Genomic DNA, 15,695 nt, shown 5'->3' with positions numbered 1-15,695 from the left:
TTTGTACCATATTCTGGAAACTATATCTTGGTATGCCTGTTTTTGTTTTGTTTTGCTTTGCTGAATACCAGAAACCATGTACGAAAAATATACACGTTCCGGATCATTTTTTCTTCTCCAAAGAATATGGAGAAGGCTTCTGCTAGGGTGTTAAAATAAGAACAGATTACTTTAATCTAATCAGTGACTAAGTTGATCAGGAAATGGACTTCAATATTTTATTTGACCAGGTCTATTTCTGGTTTCCTTTAACTGGTCGGGCATAACTCATCAGCAGTTCCAACTGAAAGCTTACGGTGTTTTTCAGGCCATACCACATTGGTGGGCTTCACATTTTATAATAATTTTTATCTTCCTAGTGTAATAAGATTGCAAGTAGCTCTGATTAGCTTCTCAGCTTTTTAGCACCTTCTTTGTGTTTGGATTTTTATAATCTCTTGGTCTGTGCTACTTATAAATCAGTGAATGACTTGGAAGGAAAATTGCTTAGACTATTGAGTTGATTTTTCTGGGCCTCTTTTCTGTCCATGATCATGGTTTCTCATGTCCTGAATCATTTGGTTTCCTTGAATTCAATGTTTTTTTCCTCCCCAGCCCTATCAGACTGTGGAATAATCTGCCTGGCTTCTCTGATTTTAGCAGCTGCTTATTGTTTGGGTTCTCCTCATGTGCTATTTAAAAATGGTAAGTGTCTAGATGGAAAAAGTAGCCTAGAATATGGAACACTCAATGAGTTTCTCTTCTTTCTGAGGTCTTAGCTCTCAAGTCCCAGCTGCCTTATTAGGTCTTCTATGCCTTCAAATAGATTTTTAAAACTCAGCTTTTCTAGATGTCCTGTATAGGAGTACAAATCTACTATCAGATAGTCCATTATAGCCAAAATCAGATGCTTAATGTCTTATAATAGGTTTAGCCTTAAAATTTTTCTAACAAGAACAAACTGTTTATAGATAATCTTCACTCAGACGACAGTGCAAACTGTATAAGATATTACTATCCTTACTATTAACTATGAGACCAACTAAGATACATTATAGAATCCCTAAGTTATAAAACATAAACCTACTATAGAATCTAATTTTCCCATCATTATTACTGGTCAGTGCATATTTGAAAATTAAACGTTCACGTGAAGTTTGTATTAACATAAAGGGTAATGCTTATTTTGCAGGCATATACATGCACAAACTAAAGTTAAAATTTTCTCCTTAGAAATTAAGTGCAGTAACTTCTATTCTGTTTTTCTTTTAGTTTAGTTTTCAACCTAGGACATAGAAATCCATTCCAAAGCTGCTGAGTAAAAATTGCAGCATATGTTATAGAAGTCAATAGCAAAACATCTGCCAACAGGACTTATCATTTCTTTCTCTTGCTTAGCTAATGTTTGTATTCTGAACACAGATTCACACTGGGGTATCTAATATGTTTTAGAGATCACAGATTTTTATAAAGTGTCCACTAACTCACAGGACCATTGGTTACACAATAATCTTCAGCTATGGATTTTCAAATTTCATTCACTTTTTGCTATTTTGTCAGTTCACTGTTTATATTTATTTCACTTATTTGTACTTACCAGCTTCCCTTAATGCTTCTCTGACATTTTCTCCTCTCCAGCCCTGGTGTGGTGGAGAATCCAACTCCTCTCTAGTCTGGTAGACTAGACTGAAGTTTTACATCCCAGCAAGGGCAAAATTAAAAATGAAAGCTTAGTACTCCTGGGAGGCTTGCTCCTAATACCGGGTTTGTTAAAACTATTTGTTTAAAAACGTTCACATCTGTTGCTTGGCACTGATCCTTAAGCTCCAAGAGCCCTACCTTCTTAACTAATTATCCTCATGTCAAATAATCAGTTACAGTTGATTGATTATATACTCATAGAACTCCCCAAATCCCAAGTCCTCAAAATGAAGACAGAAGACCGGGATGGGAATCGAAGAACCTTTTTCAATCCAACTATTAAAGAAAGGGCATAACAAAAAAACATAACAGACATAGCTTTGTGAGAAAGTACAGTAACTGAGCCTATTCTTTCTGAAAGGACACCCCTCCCAAAAAGCCACCCCTCAGATGCTCCTGCCACGGATGAAGACCATGTATAATTCCACAGCATGGAATAAATCAGCAAGGGGAATTGTGAACAGTCTGGCCAACCAAAAGCAAGAGAGACACAATGTAACTGAGGCACTGCAGACTCCGTTCCCTACTGAGCTGATATAATCCACACTTGGCACAGAGGAGTTCTCACTGCAGGCTTTCCTTCTTAAATACACAGGCCCTGCTGGCGAAATGTGGTGGGAGAGGGGAGAGAAAGACAAAAGGAGGAGAGAAACAACTGCTATAAAGGAGACCTACAGTGAGAATTAAAATTGTGTATTCCCTTTGACCCAAAAATGCCAATTTTGGGAATCTCTCCTATGGAAATAAAACCCAAAGTATAGGAATAAATGTAGAATGTTTATTGTGGCATAAGTTGTTGTGTAAAAAAAGTTGGAAGAAAAACATGCATATCTATCAATGGGGAAGTAATGAATGGGAAGAAATTATGGAACCTCCTATGATGGAATATTAGGTAGCTATTAAAAATAATAAATTGGATCAATTATATGTGTTAATCTAGAATAACGTACATAATATGTACTAAATAAAATGAAAGAAATAACAATAACATATTATATGATTCCATTTTCACATACAATAGAAAATAAGTCTACACACTCATATGTGTGTTTGAACATAGAAAAGGAGTGAAGGGGCTGAGTGCAGTGGCTCATACCTATGATCCCAGCACTTTGGGAGGCTGAGGTGGGAGGATCACTTGAGCCTAGGAATTCAAGATCAGCCTGGGCAACACAGTGAGGCCTCGTTTCTACAAAAATGTTTAAAAATCAGACGGGTGTGGTGGCATGTGCCTGTGGTCCCAGTTACTTGGCAGGCTGAGGTGGGAGGATGTCTTGAGCTGGAGATGTTGAGGCTGCAGTGAGCTGCGATCATGACATGTGAATACACATGAAACTTTTTTTTTGAGACAGGGTCTCACTCTGTTCCTCAAGCTGGAGTGCAGTGTCATGATCACGGCTCACTGCAGCCTCAACCTCCTGGGTTCAAGCGATCCTCCCACCTCATCCTCCCAAGTAGCTAGGATGACACACCACCCCACCTGGCTACTTTTTCTTTTTTTTTTTTTTTTTCATAGAGACGGAGTTTCACTATGTTGTCCAGGCTGGTTTTGAACTCCTGGACTCAAGCTATCCTCCTGCCTCTGCCTCCTAAAGTGCTCGGATTACAGATGTCAGCCCGCACGCCCAGCCTGGGCACTTTAAATAGTGGTTTTGTCAGAAAGATGGGAGTGAGAGAAGGTGGAGATTAGTTATATTTTCTTTCTCTTTTTTTTTTTCGAGATGGAGTCTCCCCCGGTAGCCCAAGCTGGGGTGCAGTGGCACAACCTCGGCTCACTGCAACCTCTGCCTCCTGGGTTCAAGCTATTTTGAGCTATTCTCCTGCCTCACCCTCTCAAGTAACTGGGATTACAGGTGCACGCCACCACACTTGACTAATTTTTTTTTTTTTTTTTTTGAGACAGAGTCTCGCTCCATCACTCAGGCTGTAGTGCAGTGGTGCGATCTTGGCTCACTGCAACCTCCGCCTCCCTGGTTCAAGCAATTCTCCTGTCTCAGCCTCCCGAGCAGCTGGGACTACAGGCACCTGCCACCACGTCCAGCTAATTTTTGTATTTTTGGTAGAGATGGGATTTCACCTTGTTGGTCAGGCTGGTCTCGAACTCCTGACCTCAGGTGATCCACCCACCTCGGCCTCCCAAAGTGCCAGGATTACAGGCATGACCCACCATACCTGGCCAATTTTTTTTTTTTTTTTTTGAGATGGAGTCTCACTCTGTTGCCCAGGCTGGAGTGCAGTGGCAGGATCTTGGCTCACTGGAACCTCTGACCCCCGGGTTCAAGTGATTCTCCAGCCTCAGCCTCCCAAGTAGCTGGGATTACAGGTGCCTGCCACCGTGCTAAGCTAATTTTTGTATTTTTAGTACAGGCAGGGTTTCACCATCTTGGCCAGGCTGGTCTTGAACTCCTGACCTTGTGATCCCCCCGCCTCAGCCTCCCAAAGTGCTGGGATTGCAGGAGTGAGCCACTGCGCCTGGCCTAATTTTTAGTAGACATGGGGTTTCACCATGTTGGCCAGGCTGGTCTTGAACTCCTGACCTCAAGTGATCCACCTATCTCGGCCTCCCAAAGTACTGGGACTATGGGGTGAGCCACTGCGCCTGGCCATATTTTCTTTATATACTGCTATCTTACTAGACTTGTTACAATGAGTGTGTATTGCTTTTATAACTTAAAAATGCAAAAGTTAAAATATAAATATTATTTATTGAGACTTATAACTACAAGTAACCCCAGTCCCCAGAGTTCAGTGAGGTATGTGGTCCTCTGGCATTTGCTTTGAATTGATCCTGGTGGTTAATAGCAGATAGAAGCTTCTGCTTCTGAAGAGGGGTTCACCTTGTGTCACTCAACAGAAGCCAATTAAAGCCCAGAATCAACAGTGCCTCTAGAAAAGGTCAGTGTCTGTGAAACAGAAACTACATCTATTTAAAGCCTCAGCCACAGAGCTTCCCAAGGGGCTGCCTGAGCCAGTGAGCAGCCAGTAAACACGTGGACGAGAATAACTCACGCTTTTGTCTTTGAAAATCCCACTATTCCAACTATTGACAGCCTTTGTTGGCTCCTGTTCCATACTTCAGAGATGAGAAGCACAAAGCCAGCCCCGTGGCTACAAGTATAAATATTAAACTCTGTGGGAGAGATGCTGCTGCCCAGGTTTGAAGTGTTCTGTATTAGCCTTTGGTGGAAAATACTTTGAGCACCACTGGAAGCCACATGTCACACACAGAATGGCATTGGCCAAGGCAATGTTCTTGGAGGTGTGATACTTAGCTCAGTATTTGCAATTCAGTTTCATGCCAATCAGTACTTCCAGAACTTCTGAGGGTGATAAACATATGATATTCAATAATAAAGAAAAATATGCACAAGCTAGCAATCTGTGAAACATTAAGTTTTAAAATTGTTCATTCATCTTCCAACATATTTTTCTTTTCTACAATCCTCTCTCCCCACCCCATGCCTCTTTCTCTATCTCCCTACTTAACCCCCTTTCCCCTTAATGTTTTTCTGATTATCATAGAAATTCACACTTCTTAAAACAATCATGGAAAACATAGATAAGTTGAAAAAATACAAATAATCATTTATAATCTCACCACTAATATTTTAGGATAGTTTACCCTTTTAAGTACTCTGCATTTGTGTATCTTTGCAAGTGCAAATGAATGTCTTGCAAAATACCTAATACTATGAATGAATATATGGAAATGTGAAAGAGGGGTTTGAACAGACATCCTTGCTGGGACCCAGGCTGTTGTGATATGGCCATGTGTTTTCATGTGTCAAGTTTTTATTAATATTCCTCGGATTGTCTGTGACAGCTGCCTTTGTGTCTCCTCCCTTCCTTTCTCCTCAAAGCTGCCTTGGAAGTCAGCAATATTTGCATGTAAAATTCCCATAGGTAGTTATTTGATCTTCTTTTATCCCTGTTTCTCACTTGCAGATAACTGGGTACCCACAACCTCTGCAATCTCAGCACGTCACCACTCTCTTCCCTTTTCCTCTCTCCTGCTGTTATGCTTCCCCCTCCCTCTTTACTCTGATCTTCTGCATTTATCCTAGCAGCATCCAAAAGCAGGCAGCCATCACTGGCTCATGAACAATCACAGAATCATTGAAATATCTGTTCAGAAAAGGCACTCAGGTAGTATGATGCTCCGGCTTTGTTTTTTTTTTTGCTCAGGCTTGCTTTGGCTATTCAGGCTCTTTTTGGGTTCCATATGAGTTTTAGAATAGTTTTTTCTAATTCTGTAAAGACTGATATTAGTAGTTTGATAGGAATAGCATTGAATGTATACATTGCTTTGGGCAGTATGACCATTTTAATGATACTGATCCTTCTAATCCATGAACATGGGATATTTTTCCATTTGTGTTGTTTCTAATTTTTTTTTCAGCAATGTATTGTAGTTCTCCTTGCAGAGCTCTTTCACCTTTTTGGTTTGCTATATTCCTAGGTATTTCATTTTCTTTGCAGCTGTCGTAAATGGGATCATGTTCTTGATTCGACTCTCAGCCTGGACGTTATTGGTGTTTAGAAATGCTACTGATTTTTGTACATCGATTTTGTATCCTGAAACCTTGCTAAAATTGTTTTTCAATTCTAGTAGCCTTTTGGAAGAGTCTTTGGGGTTTTCTAAGTATAGAATTATATCGTCAGCAAAGGGAGATAGTTCAACTTCTTCTTTTCTTATTTGAATGCCTTTTATTTCTTTCTCTTGCCAGACTGTGCTGGCTGGGACTTCTAGCACTACCTTGAATAGCAGTGGTGAGAGTGGGCATCCTTGCCTTGTTCCAGTTCTCAAGGGGAATGGTTCCAGCTTTTGCCCATTCAGTATGATGTTAGCTGTAGGTTTATCAGGGATGGCCCTTATTATTTTGAGGTATGTTCCTTCGATGTCTAGTTTGTTGAGAGTTTTTATCATGAAGAGATGTTGGATTTTATCAAAAGCTTTTTCTGTGTTTATTGAGATGACACAGATGATCATACAGTTTTTGCTTTTAATTCTGTTTATATGGTGACTCAGTATTGATTTGTGTATGTTGAACCAACCATGCATCCCAGGAATAATGCCTGCTTGATCATGGTGAATTAACTTTTTGATGTTCTGCTAAATTTGGTTTGCTAGTATTTTGTTGAGGATTTTTGTGTCTATGTTCATCAGGGATATTGGTCTGAACATAGACACAAAAATCATATCTCTTCATCATATCTCTGCCAGATTTGGGTATTAGGCTGATGCTGGCTTCATGGGATGAATTAGGGAGGAGTCCCTGCTCCTCTATTTTCTGTAAGTTTTAGTAGGATTGGTACTAGTTCTTCTTTGTATGTCTCATAGAATGTGGCTGTGAATCTATCTGGTCCAGGGCTTTTTATGGTTGGTAGGGTTTTTTAGTTCGTTTGTTTGTTTGTTTTACTGATTCAATTTCAGAGTTTGATGTTGGTCTATTCAGGACTTCAATCTCTCTGATTCAATCTTGGGAGATTGTTTCCAGGAATTGATTGATTTCTTCCAGATTTTCTAATTTGTGTGCATAGAGTTGTTCATAGTTTTCTCCAAGGATCTTTTGTGTTTCTGTAGGATCAGTTGTAATGTCATCTTTGTTATTTCTATTGTACTTATTACTTATATGGATCCTCTCTCTCTCTCTCTCTGTCTCCTCCCACTTTGTTAACCTAGCTAGCAGTCTATCAATCTTATTTATTTTTTCAAATAGCCTATTCTTGGTTTCACTGATCTTTCACATGTATTTTGGCATCTCGATTTCATTAAGTTTTTCTTTAATTTTAGTTATTTCTTTTCTTCTGCTAGAGTTGGGGTTGGTTTGTCCTTTTTTCATAGTTCCTTTAAATGCAAAGTTACATTGTTAATGTGAAATCTTTCTAGCTTCCTGATGAAGGCATTTATGGCTATAAACTTTCCTCTTAACATTGCTTTGGCTACATCCCAGAGATCTTCATAAATTGTGTCCCTATTTTCATTAATTCCAAAGAATTTGCTAGAGTAGCCAAAACAGCGTGGTACTGGTACAAAAACAGACACATAGACTAATAGAACATAATAGAAAATTCAGAAATAAGGCTGCACGCCTACAACATGGCTGACAAAAACAAGCAATGGAGAAAGGACTCCCTAAATGGTGCTGGGATAACCAGTAGCCATATGCAGAAGAATGAAACTAGACCCTACCTTTCACCATATACAAAAACTAACTAAAAATGGATTAAAGATTTAAACATAAGACCTCGAACTATAAAAATCGTAGAAGAAAACCTAGGAAATACCCTTATCAACATTGGCCTTGGCAAAGAATTTATGGCCAAGTCTCCAGAAAGAACTGCAACAAAAACAAAAATTGACAAGTGAGACCTAATTAAACTAAAGATCTTCTGCACAGCAAGAGAAACCATCAAAAGAGTAAACAACCTACAGAATGGGAGAAAATATTCACAAACTATGCATCTGACAAAGGTCTAATATCCAGAATATATAAGAAACTTAAATCAACAAGCAAAAATCAAATAACTCCATTAAAAAGTGGGCAGAAGACATGAAAAGACACTTCTTAAAAGAAGGCATACAAGTGTGGCCAACAGACATGAAAACATGCTCAGCATCACTAATCATCAGAGAAATGCAAATAAAACCACAATAAGATAACATCTCACACCAGTAAGAATGGCTATTATTAAAAAGTCAAAAAACAACAGATGCTGGCAAGGCTGTGAAGAAAAGGGAACATTTATACATTGTTGGTGGGAATGTAAATTAGTTCAACCACTATGGAAAGCAGTTTGGAGATTTCTCAAAAAACTTAAATACAGAGCTACCTTCGACCCAGCAATCTCATTACTGGGTATATATTCAAAGAAATATAAATCATTCCACCATAAATACACATGCTTGCATATGTGCATCACAGCACTATTCACAATAGCAAAGATGCGGAATCAACCTAGGCACTCATCAACAGTGTATTGGATGAAGAAAATGTGCTACATAAACACCACAGGATAAAAAATATTGAAATCATGTCCTTTGCAGCAACGTGGATGCAGTTGGAGGCCTATCCTAAGTGAATTAATGCAGGAACAGAAAACAAAATACCATATGTTCTCACTTATAAGTGGGAGCTAAACACTGAGCACACATGGACATAAACGCAGGAAAGATAGATACTGCAGACTACTACAGGGGGAAGGGAGGGAGGGGGCATGGGTTGAAAAACTACCTGTTGGGTACTGTGCTTATGCCTGGGTCCAATTTACCCATGTAACAATCCTACACATGTATCCTCTTAATGTAAAACAAAAGCTGAAACTTTAAAAAAAGAAAAGACACTCAATTAAGCATGCACCCTATTTACCTGTTCAGCCAAAAGACTGATTAATGCAGCACTTGAGAGATTCCACCTCACACAGAAAATCAGGAATATTTTAGATAAGAGCCAAGAAAGACTTTGTTGGTCTGAAGTACTGCCAGACCAATGCCTTCAGGCCCTTACCACACCTTCAACCTAGACCACACCTTTAGGACCTTGGCATTTCCCTAATTAAGACATCCACTTCTGCCTTCCCTTTCAAGGTTTTCTCAAAAACTCTTAGAAAATCAAGATGGAGAGCTGGCAGTGCTGACTGATGGTCTGACATTTCAGTGTAGGCAGATGGCAACATGAAGACCCAGAGCATACTTTCCTGGGTGTTTTCAGTCACTGAAACCCCATGCTATCCATGGCAGCAGAAGAGCAATTCCAACCAGCAAAACCCTGGGCAGAATCACGAAGGTCCTCCCTTGCCCTTTCCTATCCTTGACCCAAGAAATCCCTTCTCACCATCAGAACTCCAGAGCTTTCTAGCTAATCTCTACATATGCAAAGCTCCTCATTGCAAGACTGAAGACTGACTTTCCTGTGACGATCGTTTCCACCGTTATTTCTTCCCAATGACAACATAAGGTATAGATGACTGACATGTTTAACACTCCTCCCTCCTTCACTATTTTTATTATGGGTTAAAAAATCAACATCCTGAGGCATTTTTGAATAGGAATCTGCAACCCAAAGGAAGAGGACATATGGAAGGGGCCTGGCAGTTGTGTCTACAGGTCATCAGTCTGCATGACCTCAACCCCCCGAGTTGCCTCTCTGGTCATAGCCTGATGGCCTGGTCAAAGCAGACCTGGGCTTTGTGGGGATGATTGGCCAGCCGCATCACTTAGCCCTCAGTTGCCTGGCAACCCATGTCTGAGGTATACTGGACCAGATTTGGGTTCAGGTGATAAGGGGATACTTAGATCATTGCAACTTCCCCAGCTGAGGCAAAGTGGTCATGAAGAAGACTAGAGGATGCTGTAAATTCAATCTGACTCGGAATATTCTGAGTGTTTGTGTGCTGGGGGCAGAAATGTGCCTGGTGAGGCCTGTTTCTGGTCAGTCCTAGGAGTATACAGAGTGTATGTGACCTCCTCTGTTTTACCTCTCTTAGAGTAGACCATGTAGAGTCTTTATAGTGTTCTGGACACACCAGAATATTCTGGAAATGCCTTGGACATAAACATACCTCAAGGCCTTGCCTAGGGTGGATATACTTCCCAGGAACTGCTCAAAATGTAACCCAATCTCTGGCCAAAAGTTACATGGCCCTCCAGCAAACAGACTGAAGTCTATCCCCCTGTGGCCTTCATAAGCTGGCCTTTAGCTCTCCTGCTTTATGTCTTGCTGCAACCCTGCCCTGACCCCCATCCACCCACCTTCTCTCCTTACTCACACCAGCACTTGGCCCTCACTCAATCATGTTATTCTGTCTCTCTGGAAAGGCCCTTCCACAACGCAGCTACCAGTCAAAGAGGCACACCTCCTTCAGAACCTGACTCAAAGCCACTTCTTCCTTGAAGGGAAATGTTGACTCCTCCCGGAACAGCTCTCTGGCTCTACTTGGAAACTCTGCCTAGCCTCCACTTCTACTCTCATCCTCTCATAGCAGGTTGTGATAATTATAGCACTCAGCACAGTTGTCTCATATGAGCCTTGTCCACATGAGTGTCAAAAGAACTGTGCATTTTACAATGCTGATTCCCCCATTCTTCCACTTGGAATGAATGCATCCCAGCATTCCTCTCATTTTAACAAGTTCTTTTCACTCTCCTCTATGGATTCATACCTTTGTTGGTACTATATTAACAGGCCCCTCTTTACTCAAGCCATTTTTATCAGTACATGTAGTCTTTCTCTTGATCTAGACATGATTAATGTCAATTTTTCTGTGTGCTCATTCTTCTCCATCCCTAGAAAGCAAGGTGCTCTGTGTGGTGGGGTTTAATAACACAGGGCTGTATCATTGATCACTGTCTGAGTTCTTCACAATTATGACATGCATCTCAGAAAAATGCCTTGAGAAGTCTAGATGGAAACCAATGCCCCATGGAAACACATAAATATTTTATCAGGCTCCGAACAAGACTCTTGCTCATGAATGTTTAAACCCCTCAGTAGCATAATGCTCAGAAGCTGATAAGAGTCAACTTGTGCTGGGATGGGGAAGCTGAGAGGAGGAGGGAAATACAACAGTGATGGCAGCAGGCATTCTACAGTGTCTCTTTCAAGGATTTAAAGCACTTAAGAGTGCACTGGAGGGCTCGCTAATTTGTTAGACACTCATTTTCCAAGTGCTTTCCCTCTAAAGTGGGAAGCAGGTCAGCTCCCAGCAGAACTGTCTAGAGAGAGCACTGGCTGGGGTGCATGCAAGCTGCTATATCAGTCACAGCCCCCATAACTTTACCATACTTCTCTCTGCATTGGTGGCACAAGGAAGATTTTCATATAAAGTAGAGAAGACTCAAGATGAGGCAGACCCTTTATAGGTTCACAGCAGCTTTGTTCAAAATTGCCACAAGCTGGCAACAACCCAAGTATCTATCAACAAGAGAACGGATAAACACATGGTCAATATTCATACAATGAATACTACCTTGGAAAAAAAAGAAATGAACTACTGATACACACAATGGCACAGATGAATATCACAGACATTGTGTAGGGCAAAAAGAAGCCAAACACAAGAGTGCATACTGTGTAACTGCAGTTATATGAAGTTCAGGAACCAGCAACACTAATCTATGATATTAGAAATCAGAACAAGGTTTGCTGCTTCTGTATGGTGGGGGTGACTAGAAAGAGACGTGAGGAAAAGTTCTGTGACTGAACTATTTTATGTCTTGTTTGGGATGTGGGTTTGTCAAAACTGGCCCAGCTATTAGCATAGGATTCAGCTGAGAAGTGCTGTGAGGATAAAAGAGGCCACTGATCTCCAGGGTCATCATTTACCTATCAAATATTGATTAACTTGAATTACGAATTACCTCAAAGGACTTCTAGTATTTTACCAAGGGTTCTGCCACCCTTATGGGAGTCAATGCTTTATTTGTGTAATTTAATTACCTAATTAATCCAACAGTTATTTATTAATTGCTCATAATATACCAAATAGGAACACAGCCATAAATAAGACAAAAAAATTACTTGTCTTGATGGAGTTTACATTAGAGTGGGGAATATGCCCAATTAACAAGGAAACACATATACTATATAGTGTCAGGGAGTGCTAAGTGCCATGAAGAAGGATAAAGCAGGGTCAGAGGACAGGGAGTGACCACAGGCTGTTTTAGATCAGGTGGCCATCATTCTGGAGAGTATGAAAAGAAACTGGAATGAGCTGAGAAAAGAAGCAGTGGCAGTGTCTGAAGGAAGAGTGCTCAGGCAGAGGGAAGAGCAAGGACGATAGTAAGCAAGAGGATGGGCATAGAATATGAGGGCACCAGACCAAATCACAAGCCCTGGTGGAGAGTTGAATGTTATTCACAGTGTGAGGGGAAGCCATTGGAGGGTGTTAAGCAGGAGAGTAATATCATCCAACTGACTGACATTTTAAGAATGGGAAAAAGAAGGCAGTTAAGGGGTCTGCTCAAGATTCTTATGGGAAAGTCAGAAGAATAAGATCCATATTTTTTTTCTTAAAATGTTAATATCCTTCACACATCTATATCTGAAACACCTTCTGATTCAAGCTCTGTCCAGGACCAGATCACATATGTGTGGATTCTAAACACTGATTTTTATTAACAAGTTTGTTTTAAGATAATAAGTTTATAAAATGAGAGGTAGATAACATCTCTGTATGTCTAAAATTTTTCATAATAAAGTACTGGAGAAAAAAGGTGAGATAGTGACTTGCATCCTTTATCAGGCAAAATTCATCAGCAACTAAACATGAATGTTCTGATTCTCAAGACCTTTGCAAAATAAAGTCTCTGATTTTTTTTTTAACTAAATGTAGAACATTCCTTTCAACCCCCAAATCCACCTTTGCAGCCCAAGTCAGTCCACATTGCACTGTTTCTGCAGCATGTCAGAGCCTCTGGCTTCTTTCCTCTCTCCCCCTTCCCCCAATTAATCTCTGAAACCTACATGAGAATGGAATAAAATGCAAATTCAGGGAGAAGGATGCAGTTTTCAGAGAAGGCCTCATCCTCCTCCTACCTTATATGGAAATTCCCTTATGGTTAAACAACAAAAATGGAAATATTAAAACCCTCAGCTGAAAACAAACACTTAAGCACCTATTCTCCTTTCCAGAGAATCTGTTTCCCTCAATCATTATTTTTCCACTCTTTTGAGAGCCTTCTAGGCTGGAAGTTGTTTCATCTCACCCATCTTGGGTCTCTCCTAGGTCTCATTTCTGCCTTCACAAGTCTTGAAGTTCTATATCCCCAGGCTATTAGAACTTTGACTCTGACCAGGCTCAATTCTAGACTTTACTGGGGAATGGGAAGAAGCTAAAAGCTGGGGGTGGAAGAGAAGGGAAAACAGAGGGAACATTCCAGAGACAGTAGTGTCCCTGAAGGGGAATTAGGCTGGCAAAATGGGGACCAGAAAGCCACCTCTATTCCTCACAAGGGACCCCTAACTCAAGCAAAGCCTGCTAAAGCACTTTATTCTCCAGACTCAAATTGCCTTAACCTATAAGCAAATGCTTCCTCAGCCATTTAACCGCAAGCGTATTTGCCCCACCTGCAGCAATGAAAGAAGCACTGTTTTTTTAAGCCGGGCTGCTACCCAGACTGCGAGGAGACACTGTGCAGAATTCAGCCACTGGTGGAGAAAAATAAGTTTTTCTTTGCAGGCCTTGCTGCCTAATACAACTATATGAACAATTTCTCCCGCTGTGTAACCTCCATCTGAAAATCTTTCCCTTTTATCTAGGATGCAAAAATGTAATGTTATCCTCCATATTCTGGTTTAAAGAACTACACCAGGAAAGACATTTCATGATAGGCTAGGACATCATTTACCTCTAATTCAAGCATGCATGTACTTAGAAAACCAACAAAGGGTAAGTTATGCCATGCCACGACTTCTCTTCCCAGATTTCTATCCTGAAATCTTAACAAAATTCGATTTTAAAAACCTCAAGGTTTGTATTCTTCACGAGTACATGGATACCTTGAGTTCTACCTAGAGGCCTCTAGTTTCTGACAGAGCTAACTTGGAAAGGGCTGCTTGCCAGGGTACAAGAATACTGCAGCTTCCAGGTGACTCCCTCATGCCCAGAAGCAAGGCAGTTCTACAGACGCAGTGCAATACAATTGTCCCTTTTCAGGACTTTGCAATCCCCATGGGGGAGCCCATCGTGCCCGCCACTCTGCACCCTGGGGATGAACATGCCCTGCAAAGCAGATTCGGCGTGAGGAGACTCTGGAAAGTCTACAGGCGGTGGGAAACCGTTCCGGGATCTCTCATTTTCAGCACAGCCGTCGCTTATTCAGCAGAAAACCCACGGCCCCATCTTCACACCAAATTACAGTACTCTCCCGTCTTCCACTGAAATTGCCACTCGCATCCCTGATGCGTGACCCGTGCTCACCTCAAGTTTCTAAGAGAGTTTCTTTACCGGTTCCAAAGAAACTGCCCAGATTCTGAAAAGGAGAGAAAGCCCCTCCCCCTTTCCACTTTCACTTAATAATTAAGTGTTTGAAGTTTTGTGGATCCTTAAGGTCGCTGTGCTCACCTCATCAGTGTCGGACCGCCGAGAAGCGCCAAGCCCGCTGCTATGTGCAGGACGCCCACGGTCCCCCGGCGTCTCGCGCGTTCGCGGGGCTGGAAGGGGCGGGAAGGGGCGGGCCCGGGCAGAGACAGGGGCCCGCGCCCATCGCCGCGCCGGGAGCCTGGCGTGGAGGCGGCCGGACGGCGGCGCCGGCCTCTGAGGTGTGCGCGGGGCGCCGGGCGCCTCTGGCCGGGGCACTGGCTGAGCCACGCCTGCCCGCCCCTCCCTGGCGCCGCCCGCGTGGCGCGCCTCGACCCCGCTCTCGCGAGGGCCGGTAGGGCTCCAGGACCTTGCAGACTCCACGCGCCTCACGGCTCCTCCAGCTCCTCGGATCTTTCTCCTTGCTTCGCCGCCGAGTCCCCTGGGGCGGCCCCGCCTCCGGCCGTCTCCTCAGAGACCTTTCCTGGTGGGCGCCTTCCCTTCAGCGCCCCTTCCCGGGCCTCGAGCCAGCGGCTGCCGCAGGAGCTGACCCCGGGGCGAGAAGCTTCAGGTTCAGGTCCCTAGCCGGCCTCGGTAAGGAGACTAGAAGGATTCCCCGCGAATGCGCATTTTTATTTCTGGAGTGGGGTCGGAGTTACCAATTAGTTTTCTTATTTTATACTCTCTGGGGTTGCCAAATTCTTTACGTTGAGTTTTTGCTTATTTTATAATCAGAAAGACAAGTACGTTTCTTTTTCCAAGAATGCTAACAGGAGGCCACAAACAAGATGTTCGCACCCAGCCCACTGTCTTCCGCTTAAAAATATGTGTGAGATGTTGTGTTTAAGACACCCTCAAGGAGAAACATAGAGGGGAGACCTGGAAATGGTCCTGGGAATCCACTTAGACTTTCCATATTATATTTGTTTCATTTATTTTAAAATCTCAGACCTATTTATGTGCATTAGGACATTCCACATTTTTACAACTGCCCA

General features: G+C 42.1%; 1 protein-coding gene across 2 annotated transcripts in view; it reads right to left on the bottom strand.

Moving 5' to 3' along the window:
• The window catches only part of GPR156 (G protein-coupled receptor 156), a 122,899-nt gene extending 107,960 nt beyond the window's left edge, over positions 1–14,939 (bottom strand). For both annotated transcript variants that reach the window (XM_032150079.3, XM_032150080.3), the window contains exon 1: positions 14,746–14,939. The gene's annotated coding sequence lies outside the window, so the exon portion shown is untranslated. The remainder of the gene's footprint in view (positions 1–14,745) is intronic.
• Between the last annotated feature and the right edge of the window lie 756 nt (positions 14,940–15,695).

This window comes from Hylobates moloch, unplaced genomic scaffold, assembly GCF_009828535.3.
Source record: "Hylobates moloch isolate HMO894 unplaced genomic scaffold, HMol_V3 SCAFFOLD_4, whole genome shotgun sequence".
NCBI lineage: Eukaryota > Metazoa > Chordata > Mammalia > Primates > Hylobatidae > Hylobates > Hylobates moloch.
This window is presented reverse-complemented; position numbering and strand designations above follow the sequence as displayed.